General features: G+C 40.9%; 1 long non-coding RNA gene across 1 annotated transcript; it reads right to left on the bottom strand.

Moving 5' to 3' along the window:
- Nucleotides 1-21,357: 21,357 nt before the first annotated feature.
- On the bottom strand, nucleotides 21,358-26,232 carry LOC116319560. Its single transcript, XR_005611314.1, has 3 exons — nucleotides 26,140-26,232; nucleotides 23,365-23,467; nucleotides 21,358-21,417 (listed from the first exon to the last, which is right to left on the bottom strand). It is a non-coding gene; the product is annotated as an uncharacterized LOC116319560 (long non-coding RNA).
- Nucleotides 26,233-26,529: the final 297 nt, after the last annotated feature.

Raw genomic sequence — 26,529 nt, 5'->3', positions numbered from 1 at the left:
TTCTGTATTGTTCTTGCTTTGTTACTATTGATGTTTAAGTTGTTTTATTGCTAGATTTGGTTTGTTGCTGTCTGTTTGGGAGCTGACATAGTCTCTATGGATAAGGGTCTTTGGCAGGGTAGCATCAGGAGAGAAGCTCCAGAGAGGCATGTTCCCTGTTAAAGCTAAAATATAACAAAAGAGATTATGCTAAACAAACAAAACCTTTCAATTCCCCAACCCTATCTGTCTCCTCAACGGGTTGTATGTTTTCAATGTTTAAAATAAATCAAACAAATAACTTAAGCTGTGTGAGAGCACCTTGCGTTTACGCCAGGCTGTGAGCTGCCCTAAATCTACTTGCTACACCCCCTTTTCACCTAGTTTAATTTTTTTCAATCCTAATTTAAACTATTCCTGACTTCCCTCAGTGCACACTATAAAGTGTAAAAGATACAATTAGCTTTCTCCTGATAAAAGGTCCTAAATTATTTTCTCGACCTTTGGAAACATCCTCTATCGAGTTAACCATTTCATTTTTCAAACTTAGGCCTGATTTCTTCGCCCCCTTTAACGGGTAGCGCATATCCGGTCTGAACACTGTGTTTGGGCAATTTACGAATTGTTGCAGGATTTCTATGTTATGTAAAGTTCCTCTCATCCCCTTTATGCTCCCATTATAACCTATGTCTAACAAGCTTTTGATCTTCTTTGTAATATAAACAACTAGGTGTATTTGTGCTCTGTTTCTCTCCTTTCTCTGGTTGGTTCCGTTCGATCTCAGGCTTCCAGGATTCTTGCCACCCCTGTGGTCGCTGTGGTCCTGAACTCTTCTCCTGTAAAGGATAGAAAACAAACAGCCTCTCTCTGCTACACCTCACTAATCTACTTTGTTCATCTAAGGTTCCTTTAATCATTCAAAGTTGTTTTACCATATCATGTTCTGGGCTCTGTCCTTTATATTAACTTTACTTCATCTCCATGCCCTTCATGTATGTGAGCAACACTCTTAGTTTTATTAAACACGCCCAGGGTAAGATATAAACCATCACCATCTGAGCATAGAAACAGATCAAAAAGAACCACAAAACAATTTCTGCCTCAATTTTACCATATCTCAGTTATCAAAAACCCCAAACATCATCGAGTAATCCTAAAACCCATTTCAAATTAAACCTTAAATCCTATAACTCCCCCCTTTTGTGACACATCTTATGTGTTACAAACTCAAAATCCTTCACTCGAGCTTAGGACATTAAAAGAAAAAGGTTAGTCATATCATATTAGATATTCATGCTCCGGCCCTTCAAACCTGTGTTTAAGGAATGAAATCAAATTAATCATTATGTCAAATCTTTTCTTGGCTCCATCCACAGCCTGCATCCTTGGAACTTCCTAGAAACAAAAACCTGTATGTTAACCAGAACTTCACATTTCATACTCAGTTTTTCCCCACTTATGATCCAATCTGTGTTATAAGAAAGAAAACTTAAAACAGAAAAGTTATCAGTCATGTGTCTAACCTTAGTCCAGTCTTTATCTCAGTGTCCAGTCGGTCCAACCTATGGTCTGCCTCGTCCGTCCAGTCACCATCCATTTACACACATTCACTCACATGCATTAACATCAGGTATTGCTGACAGTGGAGACTATCTCGCAAATATTCAGTCTTCACTCTCAGCAACATCAACTCATTTATTTGTTTTACTTTGTTTTTAAGAAAATAGTTCTTTCTGCTTTTAGACTGGATTGGCTCATGGCAATCCTTTTTAGACAGAGACTTAGCCTTCTCCTCTGCCCATTGTAATCTGGAAAAGGTCACCGAGAATTTTCAGCGCTGTTATCCACTCTTTTGCAGGCCTGCTTAGAACAAAAATGAGAAAAAAGAGAGCTGATTATTGGCTCATCCAAACACAAAACAAAATCACCTGACAGGTTTTTTCTAAGTGCACTGTTACAAAAATGATGAACCCCTTAGACATGTGCATGTTTGATAAAACTCCCTCTATTAAAATAAGAAAACAACACAAATCTAACCGATAGAAGTAACCCATCACTACAACAACAACCTCAACAATCTTAAACACAGAACATTTTGCCACAAGTTCTTCAGGGTCCTGATACTCTCAGGTCAACTAACATCACCTCACCTGCTCAATACACAGAAAATCTCGTTAAACACCACACAACTTGCACACCATCATCACTAAATTCTAAATTTTTCTTCTGAAAACTTACTACGCACTAAGCGAGTTGGACAACATGATAAACAGACTCCTATGCTAAACCTGCTATCTGATCTTCATGAGCTCTTTTGTATTCTAAGGTTAACGATTTTCTATTTGTGTGTGTGATTGTGTATATGTTTCTTTTCATGGTTTTTCAGACTCCCTCACAAGGTTCCACTTAAACAGTCAGTTTTTTCTTTCCCAAATTTGATCTCCTCCTTAAATAACAACATTCCTTGTCCTCAGCCAGAAGTTAGAGCTTGATTTCAGGTTCAGGGAACAATTCACCCTGAAAAACAGTGAGTGTCTCCCTCTTGGCTCATCACTCGTTATTGTTAATGACGTTTCCCCTCTGCCCCAGCGGCTTTACCCTTGAAGTCCCGTCTCCTCCAGTGAGTCCAAGCTCACTTAGGGACCTAGGTTCAAGCAATCGTGACTGCGCCTTGCCTTAGGTTGTCCCAGGGTTTCGAGGTGGGATCTTACCCGTCATGGGCTGTCCAGCCTTCCATGCTTCGCCTGATCACGGGGCCAAGTGGGCACGGGTGCTATGAGGTGAGGGGACACACTGACTCTGGAAATCAAAGGAGTGTAAACTGCTTTCTTCATTTCATCAGTATATTAAGCTATCTCACTTCTTGATTATTCCCAACATTTCACCTGTAACAATTTGTGTACGTGTGTTTTCTATTCATTAATGTAATTGTTAGTTCATGTATTTATTTTCTCAGTCTTTCTTTTCTAGAACATGTAATTAATATATTTTATTACTTTTTCTTAAGACATTCAGTCTCTAATTGCTCTGTTTTCATGCTGCAACGTCTCTCCCCAGCTATAATCAGACTTCCTGTTTGACCACACACACCTCTCTCAGGCCTCCTCTATTCACACACACTCCTATGAGTTATTATTACTTATTTATTATTTTGTACAAATCACACAGAATCATTCAAATCAAGTACTCACAACATTCACACACTTAGAAGCACTCAAAATACGCTTTCCTAAGAGTATTTTATCAAACATGCTTGCTTAGAATCAGAAAGAGCAAGTAGACAACACTCAGTGCGTCTGTCCTCTTAAAAAGAAGAGAAATAAACACATATGGGACAATTCTCCCCATCTTAGACGAAATGTGACCTTTAATGTCCGTTTCTAAGTCATGTTCTTCTCTACACACGACTCTTGGCCTCCAGGGCATAAAACTTTGAGCATAATCTTTTACTTTACCAGGACTAGTACTTTACCAGAACCCTCATACGTGCAATAAGACTGCTATATGTGCACTTCTTTCTTTGACAAAGTTGTATTTTGTATTTTCTTACTCAGCTGTATATAGTATTGGTATTCTATTTTATTCTATTCTACTTTATTTTATTGCATTCCAGTGTTTTCTAATTTCTGCTGCATAACTTTGCATTTTTGCTTTAACAAAACAAATTTCCCAGCTGTGGGACTAATAAAGGTCATCTTTATCTTTAACTAGCCCTAACCTAAATCCTGTCTCATCCACTGCTGAAATTCTAGTTCAATGAACACGTGTTGCAGTTTAAAATTAAAGAGGAAGTAACTCACACCCAAGTACTGTGTGTGTGTGTGTGTTAATGTCTGTGTCCCTTTAAATGAAAAAGGTGAACACATGTGGTGAGTTTTCCTCAATTTACACAAAATATAACATTAAATATCCTTTTCTAATTCCTGTTCTTCTTTAAACACCATGAATGACCTCCAGGTCATAACCTTTGGACTTATAACTCTGATATAAGTCCACACAGCGCACCAAGCACAGAGAAAATTCAACCTCAGTGCTTCAGAATTCTCCTCAAAATTCAGAAACTGTTTCTGTCATTTATCTCCCCAAGAACTTCATCATATGGACCTCGCTGGGTCCAGTAATCTTCAACACACGTATCTCACTGCAGCCAGTGAAGATTTAAAACAGTTTATTGTCTCAGTTTACCCAGTATTAACTTATCAGGTGGACCGCAGCCGATCCATACATCTCAACACAATCGTGTGTCCACATTTACACAACTTATTCTTTACTTGTATCACAACACATCTAGTAATATCATCAGAATTACTTCAACATGGTAAACATTGATTTTCCTTTAAAATCAACTTACCCTTAAAACTCAAGATCACAGCTGACTCGATTCTCTGAAATCCTGAGTCAGTTAAAACACCTTGCTCAACTCACGGTGTTCTTTTCTCGGACCCCTTCGTCCGAGCTCACTCTTTACCCCGGCATCTCCCCAGATTGTTACGAGATCTTCATAAACCCAAAAGTAAGCATATTATTTCCCTAATCAAAAGTGAAGCCGTTCCTCACACAGTAATTCTTCATCCAACAGCCTTTGTGTTTTGAAACCAAAAAGAGGAAGGAACAGCGCCCAATTTTAAACTGTGCATGTTGTCACTGAACAACACACACACACAGACACAGACCCAGGGCAATTCTTCCTGGATCATTTATCAACGTTCGAACAAACACAGTCCGCATTGATTATTTTCTGGACCTCAGCAGATCCACCAAAATTCATATAAATATATCAGCCATTAACCGATTTATTTCTTTTCCTCAGACCACGCCGGATCTGTTAATATCAACAACACTGCACACTCAGAATTGTGCAGCTGATTCTTCCCGCCAGACCGCGCGGATCTGTTACTTCAGCACAATAAACACTGATTTTCCTTCAAAATCAGTTTACCAAGAGCCACAAAACCATTTCTGACTCGATTTTCTGAACTTCTGTGTCACTTAAACATCCTGACAGCACCAGGTGTTTTCTGTCGGACTTCCTCGTCCGAACTTAATCCTTTTACTTACAAATAAGCGTCTCCCAAAATGATCCTCTTGATCATTAGCTATTCACCGAGCCCAAAACTCTCGGCAACACCACCTGACATATGCCCACGCCGGAGCTCCTCTTTGAAGTCTCAAAGAGGTACAGGAGTTTGACACTTATTAAACCATAAGCTGACCAATAACTCTTATATTCTTCTATTCTTAAACATGCATTGGTCTCTTTTTCTCTTTTACCATGAAATACCATATAACCTTTTAACTCAGTACTGTCTGTTTCTCAAAGTTTCATTATCCTTGCTTCAAAGCTTCTCATTACTTCAAAGTTACTCATTCATTACTTCGATGTTTTACTTTATTCTCGAGAATTCAGTTTTACCCCTACTGCGCCAATTTAGTAGTTAAGATCATCTACTCAGCGAACAGATAATTTAGAATTCAGTCAATTTGCACAAATTTGCTTATTGAACAGGTTTTGTGCGTACCTTTTAATCTTTTAGACCGGTCCTCTGTTCACCTCATATCAGATCCAACCTTCGGCCACATTAGTTCTCTCTGATTTAATCTAGAAACTTCACGGTCTGCCGTACACAGAATCTCTTTTCCCTTTTCTTTAACAAGAGATACTCAAAAATTCTGCACATTCTCTCCACTCAGGAGGAGGCTCACAGCTTTATTCTTACTCTGTTTCTGGTTGGATTAAAACAACTCTTATATTAGAATCACCCTGTCCAGTGATACTGTATTTCAAAATCACCAAAGGCACGCTCACAAAACAGGAAAATGCTTCAGCAGCCTTAATGGGATCCCCGTGGGCCTCTCACTGTCTATTTCCAAGCACCTATAATGAAACACCGGCACAATGAGCATGCCTTTTTATCTACCCCTCATTTAATCAATGTATCTATTCTTTGTTAAAATTAAAAGGGGAAGTGACCGCACCCAAATTTTAACTGCGCACTTTTCCCCAGCAAAAAGAACGGAAAAAGAGACTTTTACAGCCTCTCTCACACACAGCCTGCAACCGGCTGGCACTTAAATCATTGCAGAGAGTTTCTTACGTCCCGGTTTCCAGCTGTATGAGTGAGTCCCCACAACCCGGATATACAGACCGCTGCTCGTCTTTAAGAGACGTCAACAGGTCTGCAAATTCTCCAGGAATATCAACAAAAACACAGCTTTTCTCGGCCCACGGCGGGTCCACAAATTTTCACTGACCACAGCGGGTCCACAAATTTTTCACTGACCACAGCGGGTCCACAAATTTTTCACTGACCACGGCGGGTCCACAAATGCATAGGTAATACTTTTTAATCGTCTCTCATAGCTCACAGTATTTATTCTCAGAGTTACTTCAACACAACAGACCTTAGTTTCACTTTACTGCTCGGCTGGCTTTACTGCAAAACCTCAAGCTTACGGCTGACCTGAGTTTCTCTTAAATCATATATCAACTTCCTCGGACTCTTGCGTCCGTATTTTACTCTTTTTCTCACAATTAAGTGTCTCCCTAACAATGATCCTCTGCGATCACCAGGGCTATATCTGAGGCCACAACTCTCAGCGGGCCCTCCCTAGTATAATCCTAGGAAACGTCTTTCCCAGGGAGGGAGTTCTTCAACTCCTTGACTTTTAAACACTTATAATCTTTTTATTCCTTAATCACAGCTCAATCTCTCTATTTCCTTAAAACAACATCTCTAGTTACTTTTAGCTCAGTACTGCTTTTTCCGAGCGACCGTGAACACAACACAACTCTTAAGTTTCACTTTCGTTGCAACAAAGTTTTTCGTTTCAAACAAAACTCAAAACAGAGATCAACGGATGACCACTTGACTACATATTCTAGAATTATAATCCACTACAGCACAATTTCAGTTTAAGAGGTTTGTGCCTTACCTTTTGCGGGCCCAATAGTCAAGCCATCACCGTGGACGCCTGCCGTTCGATCACCTGATCTGGCCTCGACCTCCGCCGACAACAAACACCTGTACCTCTTACTGCTGATCTTTAGTTGCCCTGCATTCTCCACCAAATGAAGCGAGATCATTCAACTGCAGACCAGACAACAAACGACGGAGGCACCAGACAAGTGCAATCAAACGATGAGTTTATTGACAACGGAGAACAACCATCAGCATATGGCTTATTTGCTCTGACAAAAATACACTGAGTTCTGGTTTTATAGCATAGAGGATCACACCCCACATACACGCGTCAATACAGGTCAAAAATACATTATGTCCAGTCATTGTTTACAGACAAGGGTACATCTTGTACATCTCTAATAACTATAAACAGACATATAACTTCTCTCTTTGATAACACCTTCCTTTTAAGGTAATAACTTCAAGCTTCAGGGCCTCTAAGGGCTAATAATGGACCCTCGTCCTCAATCACTAAGTAGACTAAATTGGCGCAGGTCTCAAATAAGAAGCAGAAGACACTTGGGCCTTCGCTCAGGCCTGCTACTAGATTTATGTGTATTGTAAGCATGCATGCAATTAACCTGCTATGTTCTCATCTTCCCTCAACATGTATCACCTGGACACTCTCACCAGTGAAGCTTAAAACCCTCTTGGATAGAACATCAACTCTAAACAAGCACAGTTATGCATTGTGTATAGAATGAACTCAACCTGTGAATAGAATGAATGTGATGACAAACATATTCAATGCAATATGAACCCTGTAAACAATATTACTGATAAAATAATACTGTAGAACATGTTATTAATGCATTTATCATAAGGCAGAGTATATGGCAGCAATAAAAGAATCTCTAAATCCCAACACTACTCAGACCACATCTCTGTTATGCTAATTCCAGCATACAGACCACTCGTCAGGCGATCAAAACCGGTTCTGAAGCAGGTGAAAACCTGGCCAGCAGGAGCCACCTCTGCTCTTCAGGACTGTTTTGAGAGCACTGACTGGAACATGTTTAGAGAGGCTGCAACTTACGGCGACTTCACTGACTTGGAGGAATACACGTCATCAGTGTCCAGCTACATCAACAAGTGCACCGATGACGTCACTGTCTCCAAGACCATCATCTCATGACCCAACCAGAAACCGTGGATTACTGCGGAAGTACGTGCACTTCTGAGGACCTGAGACTCTGCCTTCAAAGCGGGTGATAAGGTGGCGCTTAGTAGAGCTAGGGCCGAACTTTCTCGGGCCATCAGAGAGGCGAAGCGTGCACACGCCCAGAGAATCCACAACCACTTGTCAGGAATAGAAATATTGTCCTGCTATTAGTTGCTGCTATTTTATAATCATCATTAACATTTCATGTTAATAGGGATGTTGCATTCAGATGCACTCAGATGTTCAAAATATATTGGTATTATATTAGTCTTTATTACAGGTTCAGTTATAATCAGTTGAATCTATAATTTAAAGGTTTCTGAATGTTTTATATTCTTACACATAGTCTTCAGTGGGGGAGAAGCTGATTGCAGGCTGACAGGAAACGGTGTGCTTTTGCAAAAGTGAAACCAAAACCAGAGTCTGGGTTTGTATAATGAGTTTATACATTTTACATAGAAGTTAAGATCATCACAACACAGGATGGCCTTAGCCTGGTTGCCTACGTGAGGTCAACTAAGGTTCAGAAAGCAGATGCACACTCTGTGCACGCAGCAGAGACATACACACACACACTGTTAGGGTGTAGGTGAGAGTTGACTGATGAAGCAGTAGATGCACGATGCGAGAGCTGAGCTGGCTTACGGGAAACCACCGGGGAGAAGATGGAAGCCAGTGTACTTTTAATTGTGCCTTAAGCTGTCAAATAGAACATTTGTGGTTTTGAAGCTGATGTATGTGATGACGCAATGAGGGGGTCACTAAATATACTCTGATGCATATAAAACTGTATTTTGATGTTAGGAGGATGAGATTGTGGGGCTGTCTGCTTACAGAGTCCGCTCATTCTCCCACGCGTGTCATTTCATTAAAATCATCGTCTTTACCCTTTGGACCAGTGTGGTTACTTGCATTCCTCCTGTGTTTCCTTCCTATATTTTTGAACCTTAACATTTGGGGGCTTCGTCCGAGGGGGAAGTGAGACAGGACGGAGAAAGGTCCGAGGCGCCAGGCGCTCAGGCATTGGTCAGTGGTCAAAGTGAGTGACAAGCCGGCATATAACAAAAAGGTAGGCACCACCTGTTGATCTTATGAACCAAAGTGTGTCAAATTGGGCTGTGTAAATTGAAAGTCTACTCACTGAAACTACTGGTAGATGTCTGCTTTGATTTTGGTGAAAAGTTGAAGGTTGAAGTAATGATAATGATAAGGAAGTATAAGTGACAGTACTGAGTAATGAGAATAAAGGAATGAAAAGAGAATTAAAGCAGTTGGACTGCGAAGTGAACTTTTAGAATGATAGGGAATTTGGTCATTGTGTGGGTTCAAGTCCCATTGGTTATGCAACCCTTAAGAACTTTCTCGGAGGTGACGCTCCCTGCTGGATAGAGAAATTTATCCTTCACCTAGCGATGACTAGGGATAGTTTCGGGCAACATTCGAGGAGGACTCGGGAATCTCCAAAACTGTTGAGGGTTGTCCTTAATCTTAATCCTGTTTTGGGTGTAGATTGTTGTTTCAAATTATTCTAAAATTACTTGAGGACGAGGAGTCTGGGACCCTTAAGAAGCGCATTTTCTCCTTGGTAACGCTTGCGCTAAGACAGGACGCTGATCTTAGACCTACTAGGACAGTAGGGATAGTACCGTCGACAGCGGGAGAGAACTTGGGAACCTCTGAAATTGCTAGGAGTTAGAGTCTCCTATTTGCGCTTTTTGGCTACGATAAATTTGGTTAGGGCATTAGCAATCGGGCCACCGTCAGGGACGGAATACTGGCTAAAATTGGTCGCAAAAAGTCAGGGACTTTTATCGGTTGGACCGTTATGGATAAATTTGTCGAAATTTGTAGGAGCGACAAGGCCTAAAAAATCTGTGCAGTTGTAATTAATAAGACGTCTGTAATATAAAATATGAGATCTATGAGTAAGATCAGTCTCTGTGTCAGTCATGCACAGCCGGATGTGCACTGATGGTGTGTGTAAATGCAAATGAGCAGCAGTGACGCGCAGAGAGGGTGGTTTCAGTTTTCGAGAGGACTGAGCTTTTGCTAAATGCCTGTATATAAGAAGTTGGTTTTGATTATTATGAGAGTGTAAATACAGTGTGAATATATTAGTGTGGATGTATAGTAAATGACTGAATTTTGATAGATGTATATTTCGTGAGCCATAAAGGTTGGTGTGTTTTATTTTCAGTTATGTGTGTGTGGGGAGAAGCGGTGAGACGATGAGAGGTTTCAGTTTTCTTTTCTTTTTTCTTTTGACTTGCTCTTTCTGATCATGGAAGGCATGTCCAAAATACTCGTATGAAAGCGTATTTTGCGTGATTTTAACTGTGTGAAGGCTGTCAGTATTTGATTTGAGTGACTCTGCATGATTTGTCTGAGTGAGTGGAAAATGGCAGTTTGAGAGAGAAAAGGCAGTGTGTGAGACGATTACTGAATGACTAAAGAGGTTAGAACTTTTAAAGGTGTGTATGGAATAAAGGAGTGTGAAATATATTTCTTGTGTGAGGAAAAGTAGGATGTTTTAAAGTTTGAAAGTGCTTTTAATTCAAGAAATCCATGAGAGATGTTATGACAGGTTGAGTGTATTTTTTCCGATTGAAAATACATAAGTATATGTACTTGGGAAGCCCAGTTAAGAGATTATTGGGTGACTGATGCTATAAAACTGACCTAAAGAATGGTCCTGTGCGTGGAGAAGTGTTAGTTGTCCTGATGTTTGGAAGAGCTCTATTTAAAAAAGTGTGTGTGAGAGGAAGGTGTGTGTGACTGATGATGTCAGGGGAGCACCCAGAGAAATAGACAGAGTTAAATTCTAAGAAGATGAAGCGGATGCATGTTTTAAGAAAAAGTAATAAAGTAATAAAATTATATTAATTACAGGGTTTAGAAAAGAGACAGACCGAGAGAAATAAATACATGAACTAACAATCACATTAATGAATTGAAAATTCACGTACACAAACTGTTACATGTGAAATTATTGTTGGAAAGTTTAATAAAGAAAGCAGTTTACACTCCTTTAATTTCCAGAACCAGTGTGTCCCCTAGACCTGATAACACTCTTGCCCAGTTGGCTCCTGTAGTAGGCGGGCATGGAAGGCTGGACAGCCCATGACGGGTAAGATCCCACCTCGAAACCCTGGGACAACCTAAGGCAAGGCGCAGTCACGATTGCTCGAACCTAAGTCCCGGAGTGACCTTGGAGTCACTGGAGGAGACGGATTTAACAGGTAAGGCCACTGGGCACAGGCGGAGGGAAATGTCATTAACAATGACCAGTGATGAACCAGAGAGAGAAAATACACCCTGTCAAAAGGAGTTTGGAACACTGGAAAAGAAACATTTACAAGATCACAAAGATCATAAAGAAACATTTATAAGAATCACACATACAAACAGAAAATGCACTAACCTTACAGAGATAAGCTCATGAAGAGTAATGAACAGATAATGATTTAAAACCTGGCTAAGAACACAAACATACGTAATTAAATCAGCCTGCTAATTTCATGAGGGTTAAAATGGTGTGAATGTTGAAGAAAATACACTTAAAACACACTTGGATAAAATAAGTTATGGAAAAAAACAAAAACAAAAGAGGAGTAATTACTTAGAGTGCTCTTGCACTGATTTATTAAAGTAAGTGATTAGTATAGAAAGAAAATGAAAATAATTCAATAATGTGATAAGGTTTAAACATGTATTCCTCTTGTTAAGTTGGCTGTTGAGCTGTGGGTTTATGCAAATTAGCTGGAGTGAGTGAGTAACAAAGACACTTCCTGTGTGCGGGTGTGTCGGAGGCTTTCTGTTCAGTTCAAGAGAGATCGGGGCTGTTGAAGAGTATTGGGAGAAATATATAATGGTAAAGTATCAGGATATTTGATTACGGTGGTCAGGTCTGTTCAGAGGGGCAGATTTGGACAGGAAATTTATAATTTAAGGATGATACGTTGTTGAAATTGGTTTTTATCTTGTGCTGAATGAAAACGGTCTTTGATCTTTTGACGAGGTTTTCGGTGTGTTGAACGGGTGAAATTTAAGATTGTTTCAGATTTTTGAGGCCGTTGTTTTATTTCCAGAGAGGGTGTTTAATTAAGACATGGATATGTCTGAGAGGGGCCCCAAAAATTTTTTTTGTAGTAGTGCACTCAGGAAAAACCTGTCAGGTGATTTTGTTTTGTACTTTGATGAGCTAATAATCAGCTCTCTTTTTCATTTTTGTTCTAAGCAGGCCTGGAAGAGAGTGAATGGACGGCGCTGACAAAATTACCAAGTACGAAAATCAGGTGGGCATTACGGAATTATAATTGATTACAATCAGAGACTGATTGGCGGCGAGTCTCTGTCTAAAAATGGGTTGTATCGATTCAATCCAGTCAAAAGTATAGAGAACTATTTTCCTAAAAGGAAAACGAAACGAAACAAATGCAAATGATTGAGCTCATTTTGCTGATGTGGAGCATCTGATGACGTGGCGCTGGAGGCTGCAGATCAGCAAAAATATCATGTGTGAATGCATGTGAGTGAATGTGAGTGGTTGGACCAAGGGGAAATAAATAAAAGGTTGACAAACAGGAGAAGTGGAAGACTTAAATCTGGGGATGCTGATGTTCCTTTGGGTGAATTTCTGCTTTGTTGATTTGGGTTAGACCATATGGATACATTATAAAATGCTAAAAGGGAAACATTGATGTAACTTAAGTTACCATTAACTGAGGTAACACATGATTAATAACTGTTCTGTTTAAGTTTATTTTGTGTCATGACACAGATTGGATCATATAGGGGGAGAGTTGAGTAAAGGTTTTGTTTTCAGGAAATTCCAAGGATCCAGACTTTGCATGGAGCAACGAGTTGGAGGGGATTTGACATGATGATTGAATTGATTTTGTTCCTTAAACACAGGTTTTCAGGGCTGGAGCAAAACACCGGAGAGGAGAATTGCTGAGCTGTTCTGGGAAATGAAATGACTAACCTTTTTTCCTTTTGATTTGTTAAGCTTGGGTGGAGCATGTTGAGTTTTTTGCCACATGAGATGTGTCAAAAAAAGAGAGGGATTTAAGATTTAATTTGTTTAATTTGAAAGGGGTTTTACTAGGATTTTATAATGATTGGGGTTGTTTGATAATCTAGATATAGTAAAACTGAGGACTTGTTAAAAGAAAGGATTAAAATGAACTGAATTCTGTTTAGAAGATAAATTGCTGGGGTTAATAAGAAGTTGTACACCAAACTTAAAGGGGAAACTGTGGGAATAAAGGATATGCTTTGGGGAAAATAGTGAAGATTTTATGAGTAGAAAATGTGGGATTTCTTTTGAACAGATAGTAAATAGATTTATTTTAGGGTAGAGGAGAGCTTTTATGAGGATGTTAAAAGTCTCGCTGACTCAAATGAATAATATTGGAGATTATATATGTAGAAATGATTTTTCATACACATTGCATTTTTGTGCCTTTGATGGAGTTGTGGCTCAGAGAGTCGTCTCTTGAGGGTCACAAACTTTTGGTTAACGTTATGATTAGCCAATCTACTGTGAGAATGACCTGAGTTATTGAAGGATTGCACACGCTTACAGACATATAGAGTTCATTAAGACCTGACAGTATTGATTCCAGGCAAAGGCCTGAAATCCATTTAGCATTTAACTGAATAGGAGTTTCGTTTGTAACTAAATTGGGTGACATGTAAAATATGGAGATAACACATGCAGTTCTAAATTAGTCCTCTTATATAAAATGCAGTTACAGGATAACAAATACTTGTTGAAGGGATCAAGTTTTTGCTTTAAACCAGGTCCAAGGGGGGAAAAGCTTATGTATTTTGGTTAAAACTGATAAAATATAATGACTGATAAAATATAATTAGAATGTACCATTACATTAAAAGCAGCAAAATGAAATAAAATGATATATTCAAACAGGTTATCACCCAGGAAATGGGAGTTCAAAATACTGTTAGAGTTCAGCTTTTAGCTATGATGAAAGTTATTTAGGAGTAATTGATTATATGCTTAAACTTAGTTGATTAAAATGGTTGTTTTTCTTTGATCCTTTCAGTAGAATAAGCCCTTATAATGATTTTATGATGATTTTGCTTGTGAAAGGTGACTTTAGATGAGAGGCCCTTGCAGCAGTGGCAGTTTTGTGTACAGGATGTTGATGATCAGATAAGGAAAAACAGGAAACGTATGACAGCAGTGCTGTAAGACTGTTAGAAAGCTGTAGATTGAGATGAGTGATGTTTAAGATTATATAGGAATAAAAGTCAAAAACCAAATACGAAATTAGGTTCATGTTTTGAGAACAATCGAGGAATAGAGTAACTTAGAGCATAGTAGGGAGAAAGTGTTTTGTTTCCTTTGCAGGAGGCCCAGAAGAGAGTGGGACCCAGAAGAGGAGCAGAGACCACTTAAGCATGAAGTGTTCTCAAGTGGGAGAGGGCATTTTATAACTAAGACCACCTAGATGACATGAGGTTGTCTGATTTGTTAAGTCACAGGATGCCAAGAGAGAGTCAGAGCTAAGAACAGTGATCCTAAATGTCCATGACGTCAGGGGTGGACAGGGAAGCAGTTGAATGGGCCAAGGAGTGACCCAACACACAGTATGGTGACCTCTTGTGGTCAAGAGGTCAAGAGAGGAGTGTCAGGAATAGAAATATTGTCCTGCTATTAGTTGCTGCTATTTTATAATCATCATTAACATTTCATGTTAATAGGGATGTTGCATTCAGATGCACTCAGATGTTCAAAATATATTGGTATTATATTAGTCTTTATTACAGGTTCAGTTATAATCAGTTGAATCTATAATTTAAAGGTTTCTGAATGTTTTATATTCTTACACATAGTCTTCAGTGGGGGGAAGAAGCTGATTGCAGGCTGACAGGAAACGGTGTGCTTTTGCAAAAGTGAAACCAAAACCAGAGTCTGGGTTTGTATAATGAGTTTATACATTTTACATAGAAGTTAAGATCATCACAACACAGGATGGCCTTAGCCTGGTTGCCTACGTGAGGTCAACTAAGGTTCAGAAAGCAGATGCACACTCTGTGCACGCCAAGAGAGACATACACACACACACTGTTGGGGTGTAGGTGAGAGTTGACTGATGAAGCAGTAGATGCACGATGCGAGAGCTGAGCTGGCTTACGGAAACCACCGGGAGAAGATGGAAGCCAGTGTACTTTTAATTGTGCCTTAAGCTGTCAAATAGAACATTTGTGGTTTTGAAGCTGATGTATGTGATGACGCAATGAGGGGGCGTCACTAAATATACTCTGATGCATATAAAACTGTATTTTGATGTTAGGAGGATGAGATTGTGGGGCTGTCTGCTTACAGAGTCCGCTCATTCTCCCACGCGTGTCATTTCATTAAAATCATCGTCTTTACCCTTTGGACCAGTGTGGTTACTTGCATTCCTCCTGTGTTTCCTTCCCTATATTTTTGAACCTTAACACACTTCAAGGACAGCGGTGACACACGGCGCATGTGGCAGGGCTTACAAGCCATCACTAACTACAGGACGACATCACCTGCCTGTGATGGTGACGGCTCCCTCCCAGATGCACTGAACAACTTCTACGCTCGGTTCGACAGGCAGAACGACGTGGCGGCGAGGAAGTCCACCCCTCCTCAGAAAGACCAGGTGCTGTGTCTCACTACAGCTGAGGTGAGGAAAACTCTACGCAGAGTCAACCCACGTAAAGCTGCTGGACCAGACAACATCCCAGGCAGAGTGCTCAGAGAATGTGCTGAACAGCTGGCAGATGTTCTCACCGACATCTTCAACATCTCTCTGAGCAGTGCCGTCGTTCCCACGTGCTTCAAGGCCACCACCATCGTCCCCGTGCCCAAGAAGTCTTCTGTGTCCTGTCTCAACGACTACCGTCCTGTTGCACTTACACCCACCATCCTGAAGTGCTTCGAGCGGCTCGTCATGAGACACATCAAGACCCTGCTGCCCCCCTCACTGGACCCACTGCAATTTGCATACCGCCATAACCGCTCAACGGATGACGCCATCTCCACTGCACTCCATCTTGCCCTCACACACTTGGACAAGAAGGACACACACGTTCGAATGCTGTACATAGATTTCAGCTCAGCATTCAACACGATCATCCCCCAACAACTGATCGGAAAGCTGAGCCTGTTGGGCCTGAACACCTCCCTCTGCAACTGGATCCTGGACTTTCTGACCGGAAGGCCTCAGTCAGTACGGATCAGGAACTGCACCTCCAGCACCACCACACTGAGCACTGGGGCCCCACAAGGCTGTGCGCTCAGTCCTCTGCTATTCACACTGCTGACTCATGACTGTGTAGCAACACACACTTCAAATCACATCATTAAGTTCGCTGATGACACGACCGTGGTGGGTCTCATTAGCAAGAACGACGAGTCAGCGTACAGAGAGGAAGTGCAGAGGCTAACGATCTGGTGTAAAGACAACAACCTGTCTCTGAATGTTGACAAGACAAAAGAGATGGTTGCTGACTTTAGGAGGACACGAGACGACCATTCACCGCTGAGCATCAACGGCTCCTCTGTGGAGATCGTTGACAGCACCAAATTTTTGGGCGTCCACCTGGAGAAGGACCTCGGCTGGTCCCTCAACATCAGCTTCCTGCACAAGAAAGCCCAACAACGTCTCTTCTTTCTGAGAAGACTGAGAAAGGCCCAGCTTCCACCACTGATCCTGACCACCTTCTATAGAGGAACTATCGAGAGCATCCTGAGCGGCTGTATCACTGCCTGGTTTGGGAACTGTGCCATATCGGACCGCAAGACCCTACAGCGGATAGTGGGAACAGCAGAGAAGATCATTGGGGTCTCTCTCCCCTCTATTAAGAACATCTACACCACACGCTGCATTCGCAAAGCCACCAGCATTGTGGCTGATTGGACACACCCCTCTCACACACTCTTCACACTCCTGCCATCTGGAAAAAGGTACCGAAGCATTCGGGCACACACATCCAGACTGTGCAACAGCTTCTTTCCACAAGCCATCCGTCTCCTCAACAAAAGGGACTGGACTGATAAAACACACACACACACACACACACACACACACACACACACACACACACACACACACACACTATCACTCAGCTCAACTCAACTACCTCAAAGCATTGAGACTGGACTTACACATCAACCTGTAAATGCTCTTTTTGCACAATGTTTTTATGTTTACTGTTCCTGCACTACCTACATACCAAGTATGTTTACTGTTTCCTTTGCACTACCTACCTAGTTAGATAGTTTTAGTTAGATAGTTAGTTTTAGTTAGATAGTTTTTGTTAATTTATGTTGTAATTTATGTTAGGTCAGTCTGTCCTGTCTCTAGTTAGCTAGTTTAGTGTTTTTCTGTTAATTTATGTTGTAAATTTATGTTGCATGTAGCACCTTGGCCCTGGAGGAACGTTGTTTCGCTTCACTGTGTACAAACTGTATATGGTTGAAGTGACAATAAAGCCAACTTGACTCGACTTGACAACATCATCCAGGTAGCAAACAGCATATGCAGTGTGAGGACACAGCTATCGCTACAGGAGGTTCTGAAAAATGCCCGGGGCTTCAAACAAGCCTAACAGAAGTGTGACGAATGGTACAAACCATACAGAGTAGAGAAGGCCGTTTTTGTCTTTGGACTCTGCAGACAAGGGAATCTGCCAGTAGGCGTTAGTTAAATCCAACATCATAAAAACAAGCAGTGCTTATACAGTCAGGTCAACCCGGGGCATGGGATAAGCATCAAACCATGAGACCTTCGCTTTGTGACAATCATCACAGAACCGTATAAAACCCTGCGCTCACTTCTTAATTACCTGGAAGCATCTTAAAGACAACCGGCCCCTCTCAACAGCTGGGACAAATCATCTGGCAAACAGATAAGCATAGGAGACCAAACACTGAGGAACAAATCCTCATTTCCTCCTGAGATAACAGCATTTTCACCATTTCAGCCAATTCCTTTTGCACAATTTGTCTCTTGTGCTCAGGCAACCTATAGGGCCATGAACGCACTTTCACACCAGGCTGCGTTTCAAATTGGTGCTGCATGAGAGTCTTGCAGATGGTCGGGGGAATGAACACATCTGCAAACTACTGTTGCAATGCAGGAACATCTGCTTTATTGGAATGTGTGAGATGTTAATCACAATGCATCTTAAACACACTGTCTGAAAACTTCATGCCCACATCTTGATTTTAAGAAAAATCAAACATCTTTTCCTTAAGATCATTTCAGGGTTTGTAATGAGCTGCATGAACCGTGCCGAGAACAGCCAAGTCTCCTCCTCTGATAAACCTCCACATGTACCACTAAAAACATTTAAATTAGTTTGAATCGGAAATAATGGCTCAAACTACTTGTTGTGAGACCATTTCTTTATTTTTCACACCAAACTGTTTACTAAGATAAACTTTACACAGAGTTCATCAAATATAACTAACGCTTTAACATTATCAGGATTTCATAATACAAACTTCAGATCAACAGGAAAACAACCACAGAACGTGTGGATCAAAATGAATTCATTAAAAAACAACATGGACTTCAAGGATACAGTAAATACACTAAAGTGAAAGGAGTTATTTTTTCTGGACATAAAGTCACAGCAGGTGTTGTTTCAAAGCTGGTGGATCGATTTAGTTCATTTTGGAAGTTTTAAGAGCAACTGCTGTGTAATTATTTGCAGTTTTGGGAGAAAAGGGTTCAAGAGAAGATTTTACCACAGCAAAAGATTAAATATGAATGAAGAATTGAAATTTAACTGAGGTGAAACATGCAATGAATGCATAAAAAATAAGTTAATTTTGGAAAAGCTAAAAAAGTTCAAGTAAAAGAAATGATTTACATATCCATATGTGATTTTTGATAGAATACCAGTTTGGTTAAACAAAGAGAAAGAAAAGACATTCCTATAACTTTAATAATACAGTAACAAGTACAACTACTAAACACTACTGTATCCTAAGGGAACAAAGCTTAAAATGTAACAGGGAGAACATTTTAGAGAATTAAAATCCCTCAAAGGAAAAAAAAACAAACTTGATATACATATCTATACATGCAACTTCCTAAATGTAAATCAGAAATCAGAGCTACCTCATCAGATCCAAGTGTGACATCAGCTGACACTCTTTACAGGAGATTCCATCTGAACTCTGTGGAGCCTGATCTCAAGGTTTTTAAGTCTGACCCTGAAACCAGAAGAGGATCTTTCTCTCTCTTCTGATTCATTGTGATCCAGTGATTTCAGTCCTGCATGATCAGGCTGATGTTTGCACAGAGCAGATAATGAAGTGAATGTTTTTGCACATTGGTAACAGTGAAACAGTTTATTTACAGCGTGGGATCGTTTGTGTTCGGAGTATGAACTGAGAATCCTGAAGCTCTTGTCACACTGGTCACAGCTGAAGTTCACTTCCATGTGTGTACGTTCATGTTTGTTACGATGACCTGATTGTGAGAAGCTTTTGTCACAGTGTCTGCACTTGTATGGTGTCTCTCCTGTGTGGATTCGTTTATGCTTTTTCTTTAAGCTCACATGCAGTGGTGAAGGATGACCCACACTGGTCACAGATGTGCTTTTTTACCCCACTGTGGAAGAGGTCATATATTTTTAATGTACTTGGTGTGTGGAAGCCTCTCCCACATTCTTTGCAGTAGTTCATTTTGTCTCCAGTGTGTCTACGTTGATATGGTTTTAGGTCCCGTTGATGATTGGAGGTTTTTCCACAAAGGTCACAGAGAAACTCTTTCCCACCACCACAGTGACGACAGGGTTGAGAACTGGATCCATGTGCGTCGCTCTGCTTCTAAACAAAGACAGCGTAAGTGATCTCTACCAACGTCCAATTACATTTTACTGTTTACATTATAACACTCAGCTTACTGGGCGAAAATGACTCTTCATTTTTCCAAACAGTTCATTCAATATAACTCCAAGTTTATTGATCAGACTTGTTCCAAACAATTGGGTTAAAATTACAAGATAAAAATAAATACATACCTCACAGTAACTGCACTTGTAGAATTACTTGCTGGTGTGGTGGCTTTTCTGTTGGTGGTTTTTCAGGTGATGTGGAACTTTAAAGGTCTTCTCACACAGGTCACATTCATAAGGTCTCTCCTCAGTGTGGCTAAACATGTGTACTTTTAATTGTGCATCTGTTGTAAACAGTTTCCCACACTGATTACAGCAGTAAACATCATTTCCAGTGTGAATCCGTAGGTGAATATTTCGGTAGTGTTTGTCACTGAACCTTTTCCCACAAATGTCGCAGCTGTACGCCTTAATTCCAGAGTGGGTAACTAGATGCCTCTGTAAGTCGTGCCTTTGAGCAAAAGCTTTACCACATAACTCACAGCTGTGTGCTTTAACTCCACTGTGGATGACATGGTGTGTTTTTAAGCCTTGAAAATGGCTAAAACCCTTTCCACACAAATCACAGCTGTATGGTTTAACTCCACTGTGGATGAGTTGGTGTGTTTTTAAGTTTTGAGCCAGTCTAAAAGACTTTCCACACAAGTCACAGCTGTATGGCTTAAATCCACTGTGGATGAGTTGGTGTGTTTTTAAGCCTCCAGCCAGGGTAAAAGACTTTCCACACAAGTCACAGCTGTAAAGTTTAACTCCACTGTGAATGAGTTGGTGTGTTTTTAAGCCTCCAGCCCGGGTAAAAGACTTTCCACACAAGTCACAGCTGTAAAGTTTAACTCCACTGTGGATGAGTTGGTGTGTTTTTAGGTCTCCAGCCTGGGTAAAAGACTTTCCACACTCATCACAGCTATATGCTTTAACTCCACTGTGGATGAGTTGGTGTCTTTTTAAGGCTCCAGCCTGGGTAAAGGCATTTCCACACAAGTCACAGCTGTAAGGTTTAAGTCCACTGTGGATGAGTTGGTGTGTTTTTAAGCCTCCAGCCCGGATAAAAGACTTTCCGCACTCATCACAGCTGTAAGGTTTAACTGCACTGTGGATGAGTTGGTGTGTTTTTAAGCCTCCATCCTGGGTAAAAGACTTTCCACACTCATCACAGCTGTAAGGTTTAACTCCACTGTGCATGAGTTGGTGTGTTTTTAAGCCTCCAGCCCGGGTAAAATCCTTCCCACACTCTTCACAGCTGTATGCTTTAACTCCACTGTGGATGAGTTGGTGTCTTTTTAAGTCTCCACCCCGGGTAAAATCCTTCCCACACTCATCACAGCTGTATATTTTCTCTCCCTTTCTTCTGGGAGGTTTGTCGGCCTCCTGAGAGCGCTGACTTCTTGCTCCATGTTGGTCCTGCAGTGACAGAGATACAAACAGAGGCAATGAGTGAAATGCAGCCGTGGAACAAACTGAAACTCCCTCTATTAGTGGAATCAAACATGTCAACAAACACAATGGTGGTGTGTCAGCACCACCTTCTGGTGATGGTATCACATTATAATGCCGTGCTACAATGAGAGTTGTAATTTAAATGACATTATTGAAGAAATATTGATCCGTGGAGAAAATCTTTTACTTCATAAAAATTTTTGAGTTTAACTGATGATATTGTTGTTTCAATGTGTGCTGATAAAATATGTGGTTTTTGGTTGTGAATGTAGATTCTGTATATATGGAGGAGCCCAGGATGGAAAAGATAAGGCTGCGTCCACACTAGCCCGGATAGATTTGAAAATGGCCTTTTTGTACAAAAACGCTCCGCGTTTACACTAGCGCTTTCAGTTGTTTTCAAAGAGTTGCGGGTCCACAATAAAACACTGACGTTGATGTTCTGCGCATGCGTGAAACACAAGACGACTCGACCTGCGTCATTGCCCTCTGCCGTTTATTTACATTCTGGCTCTTTGAAACCTGGCGGTAAAATGGCGAGACAAAGCACCAAATTTCTCAAGTGGACTGATTATGAGGTATAGTTGTTGCTCCGAGTCACCAACGTGTACAAGGTTTCCAAAGCAAGTGAGAACATTGACTGGGAGACGGTCCAGAACAAATACGCCGAAATATTGGACCGCCCAAAGATCAGTATGCTGCAGACAACACGGCCTACCCCACAGGACGACCTCACAAAACTAGTAATTATGACACAATTGAAGGCTATTAGACTCAAGTACAGGCGTGCAGTAGACTCCGGAAAAAGAAGTGGGCATGGAAGATTTGTTATCTCTGTGTTAAAGCTGTTTTATGGCCATTTATGGTAATGGCCCCTTTTCTTGTCTTGTTGTTTTCTGACCGATGTTTGTATTTCACATAAAGCTTTTAGTTTCACATATAGGTAATAAGTGTATTTTTCAATAATAAAACATGGAAAAGAAGTATTTATTTACATCTGCTGTATATGGTAATGTCCATCATAGATAAAGTTCACAATAAATGGCAAATGTCCATTTACCAAAATCAGTTCAATTTGTTATTCAATGTCTTTCTTAATACATTTAGGATATGGTTGTTACAGGACTGAATTAACAATTTCTAGTGGCATGACAATTTAGCTAGTTTCAATGCTCACAGCAAACTATACATATAACAATCAGGAAGAAAGGTCCAATCACACATGCTGAATGTAATCCTAAAAAGTTTTTACTCACAAACTTTTTACTTTTTACTTGGTCAGGAATGATGAGTTCCCTGTTAGCATCACAAAAGTTGTGCAAAACAAAACAGGCAATGATGACAAACGGAAGGTCCTCCAGATTGATGTCCATCGCCCTCCGTAGTGCTCCAAATCAGCCTTTTAAACGTCCAAAGGCACACTCGATCACCATTCTGCATTTACACAATAACAATCCAAAATACTGTTCCTGGGGAGTAGCTCCACCACTAGCATACTCTTTCATAACATAGGGCAACAGGGGGTATGCTGGGTCACGGAGTAGAAAAACTGGAACAGGGTCTTCTCCCTCCACAATAACTTTTGGACAAGAAAGAATCTTGCCATCTCTCAAGAAGGCACTGATGGTAGAGTTAGCAAATATGCGGGCATCATGAACGCTCCCAGGCCACTTAATAACAACATCCATGAATTTGTATTTGTAATCACAGGTAGCCTGTACGTTAAGTGAGTATTTGCTTTTCCTGTTAATGTAGTCTGTAGAGTTTGCTGAAGGCTGTTTTATCTCGATATGTGTACAGTCAATAGCCCCTAGACACTGCGGCATGCCAAGCTGCTGTTAACATGTTTTTAAAAACCAACCAGCTGAGCACACAGTTTCAATAACAGTGTAACAGTGACATTTTTCTCACCTTTTGTGTTGAAGTCATTGTTTCCTCTGTAGTGGCTGAGCTGAGTCCAAATGGCTGAAATTGTTCCTCTGTTGCTCCACCAGACTCTTCTCCTGTTACTCAGCTGTGACACAAAAGTATATGCATTTTATCCCTGATAAAAAAAAAGCAGAGCAAATAAACATGACTAAACTCCTCAGTGACAACAATACCTATGAAACTTCAAGGTGAAACCCCAGAAGCAACTACAAAAAGAAAGTCATTAGTTGCCTTCAGGAACTTGAAAGGGAAAATGTAATGCCAACAAAATGAAATAACAATATTTGTATCTTATATATAATACGTCTATATATACACTGTCAAAGATACTTGTCTTTGAGTGAAGATTTAAAGTGATAGAAAATAAAAATATATTTAACTTGAATCTTTACTGAAGCTCAGTATTTGACACAGAGTTCAAGTTCACTGCTGTAATAACTAATGATTAATATAATAATAACTATAATATTGGCCATATTATATTTACATTACCAACGTGAGATGACTTTAGTCTCATAACATTAGCTAATTGTTATTTACTAGCTAATCTTAAAATTACTGTTCAGTACAGAAATGAAGCCCAACAATCACGTTTTACAGTCCTGTGGTCTCAGCCTCGGATACTCAACAAATCAAACAAAGCTCATATAATAACAAACAGATGAACAAAAACATTTTCTCCTTCATTTCAAACAATGCTGTATGAAACGTTTCCAGCGGTTAGTATCATGGTTGCTAGGCAACCTGAGCAGCACCACGGAGGCCAGACCGTCCAATTTAACAAGCCTTCCGGTCTTCGAGGACGAGGCCCACATAAAACGCGTCCTCCAACGCTGCAGACCCTGAATTGGGATACAGTCTATAAAGGTGTGTGTATGAGAAGTACTTCTCAGATCCACTTGGTGTTTGCTGTGACTGCATGTAGTGGCATCAATGCGCATTGGTAATAAAGTTTTGATGAAAAATACTTCAGCCTCATCTGACCTTTCTTCTCCAGCTGGGATATCAAAAGAATCGGTAAAGTCAAGAGAAAGTGAACCTCCACAGCAGCTAGCCACACAAGGTACGATCACTTCTACACTTTTTTCAGTCGCGGCTTTTGCTCAAACTGCACGATTGACTCGCAGGGGTTAGAAGTTCGCAGGTCACGATGCTGCGTCCACACGTACACGGGTATTTTTGAAAACGCAGATTTTTCGTTTTCGTTTTAAAAAATAATCCCGTCCACACGTAAACGCAGAAATGAAGGAAAACGCTGCTAGGAACATGCCAAAGCAACAGGTGGCGATATATTCCTAACCGTGTAGAAATGTTGGCCAATCAGAAGTCTAGAAGCCTCGGTAGGAAATAGTAAACAAAGATGGGGCAAAGAAGCAGAACCGAGTCCTATGTGTGGAGGGACAGTAACTGTGTGTGTATATGTAAGCATTTAAACACTGCAGAGAGTACAATTAACAGTAACAGTATTGTAGAAATTCATTTCACCGAAACAATAACGTGGCGCACAGTGTGACGTCAAAAAAGGCGCACATCTTTGACGCTGCGTTTTCTCCGTTTTCCTCGTCCACACGTAAATGCAAAACGGAGTTTTCGAAAATATCCACCCTGGCCGGCGTTTTAGAAATCTCCGTTTTCAGTGACTGAAAACGCCGTTTACGTGTGGACGAAAGGTGCAAACGCATAGAAAAATCTGCGTTTTCAAAAATACCCGGGTACGTGTGGACGTATATGGCCCGATGCTCTGATGCGACCTGAGTGCTCACACTGTGCGTCCTTAAAATGAAGGTTATAACAGAAAATCTGTCGCTCGCTCTCACTTTCACTCACACAGACACGCACACCGCAATCATCAATTTTGCTAAATTTTAGATTAAGCAGCAATGTCCATCCAATTATTTTGACGGTTGTTGCGGTCGTGATTATTGCCACATCGAAAAGGCTCAGATGAGCTTGCCAAAATTCTACAAGTTGTGCCTCCATCGCTTGTGTCCAGATCACACGCTGCACTGCCGTGCTACTCCGTCTTTTCACTTTCATTTCTGTGTTTGCGCGTGCGCAGCGTGACAGGCTGCGGTGACACCCTCACGGCGGTCGTGAGGATTTCAAACCACGACCAAGCGATTGATGATCGGGAGCTGGTCGTGAGGTGTTAATCGCTTCTCGTTACCCCACGTATACTACACGATGCACGACATACGGTGAAGGCGAAACTCGGGCCGATCACCAAAACGGTTGCACGACTGAAAAATCGGCTCAAAATGAGCCAAAATCGCACAGTGTATGCCCAGCTGTCACCGCCGCCTCTCACACTGCGCACACTGAGCAGCAGAAGACCTCACCCAGGAGCTGTTGAAGTACGCCGACTTCACGGACTCTTTTTGATGGTAGCAATCCGGTGTTCTAGACTTTTACTTCCAAAATCAGACGTCTTTATTAGCGCTGGAAGTGCTTTGGCACCCCTTTTCAGTAGGTTTCCACTACTCTCTCTGTTGTTCACCCTGGGGTTGCCCTCTCACAGGCTTGAACCTGTGGCTTCCTGTCCTGTGGGTGGGGGTTGGCTGTTCTCCTGCCCTGCACCCCATCCTTTTGTTCATATTCAAAGACTATTTTTCTGTGTATTCTTACCCCTAGCAACCGCCATATTATAATGTTGCAAGCAATCACAAACTCTACAGTCTGTCTAACTCCAGTGTATACCAAGCGATGTATTATACTCAACATAAACTGAACCTGCATTAAAGTTAGCTCGGTGCTTACCTTTAGATGAGCCCACAAACCGAGAGAAACTCCGAAATAGAGAGCAATATCCAAACGTTGTTAGTGGTATATGTCATGAAAAAGCAGCTCTCTTATCCACTTCTCTCCTGCACACACACTTTGCTCCGCCCCTTTACCCTGGTCGGGTGCTGTGTTTGTCACGTGACTCAGCTGCAAACATCTTCTAACTCTGTTGTTTTATGGTGGTCATATAAACGTCTGTTAAAAATATTTCATTACAAAGTTTGAATTTTAAATAACAAGGAACATTTAGGGTCAGATTTACTAACATCTGCAGCAGCTCAAAGACGTCATTTGTTGTTAAAAGCTGCTGGATTTACTGGAGAGACTCAAGCAGTTTGTCAATTCTCAAGTACGCGAGTCCGCACT

This window comes from Oreochromis aureus, linkage group 3 (genome assembly GCF_013358895.1).
Source record: "Oreochromis aureus strain Israel breed Guangdong linkage group 3, ZZ_aureus, whole genome shotgun sequence".
NCBI classification, from domain to species: domain Eukaryota; kingdom Metazoa; phylum Chordata; class Actinopteri; order Cichliformes; family Cichlidae; genus Oreochromis; species Oreochromis aureus.
This window is presented reverse-complemented; position numbering and strand designations above follow the sequence as displayed.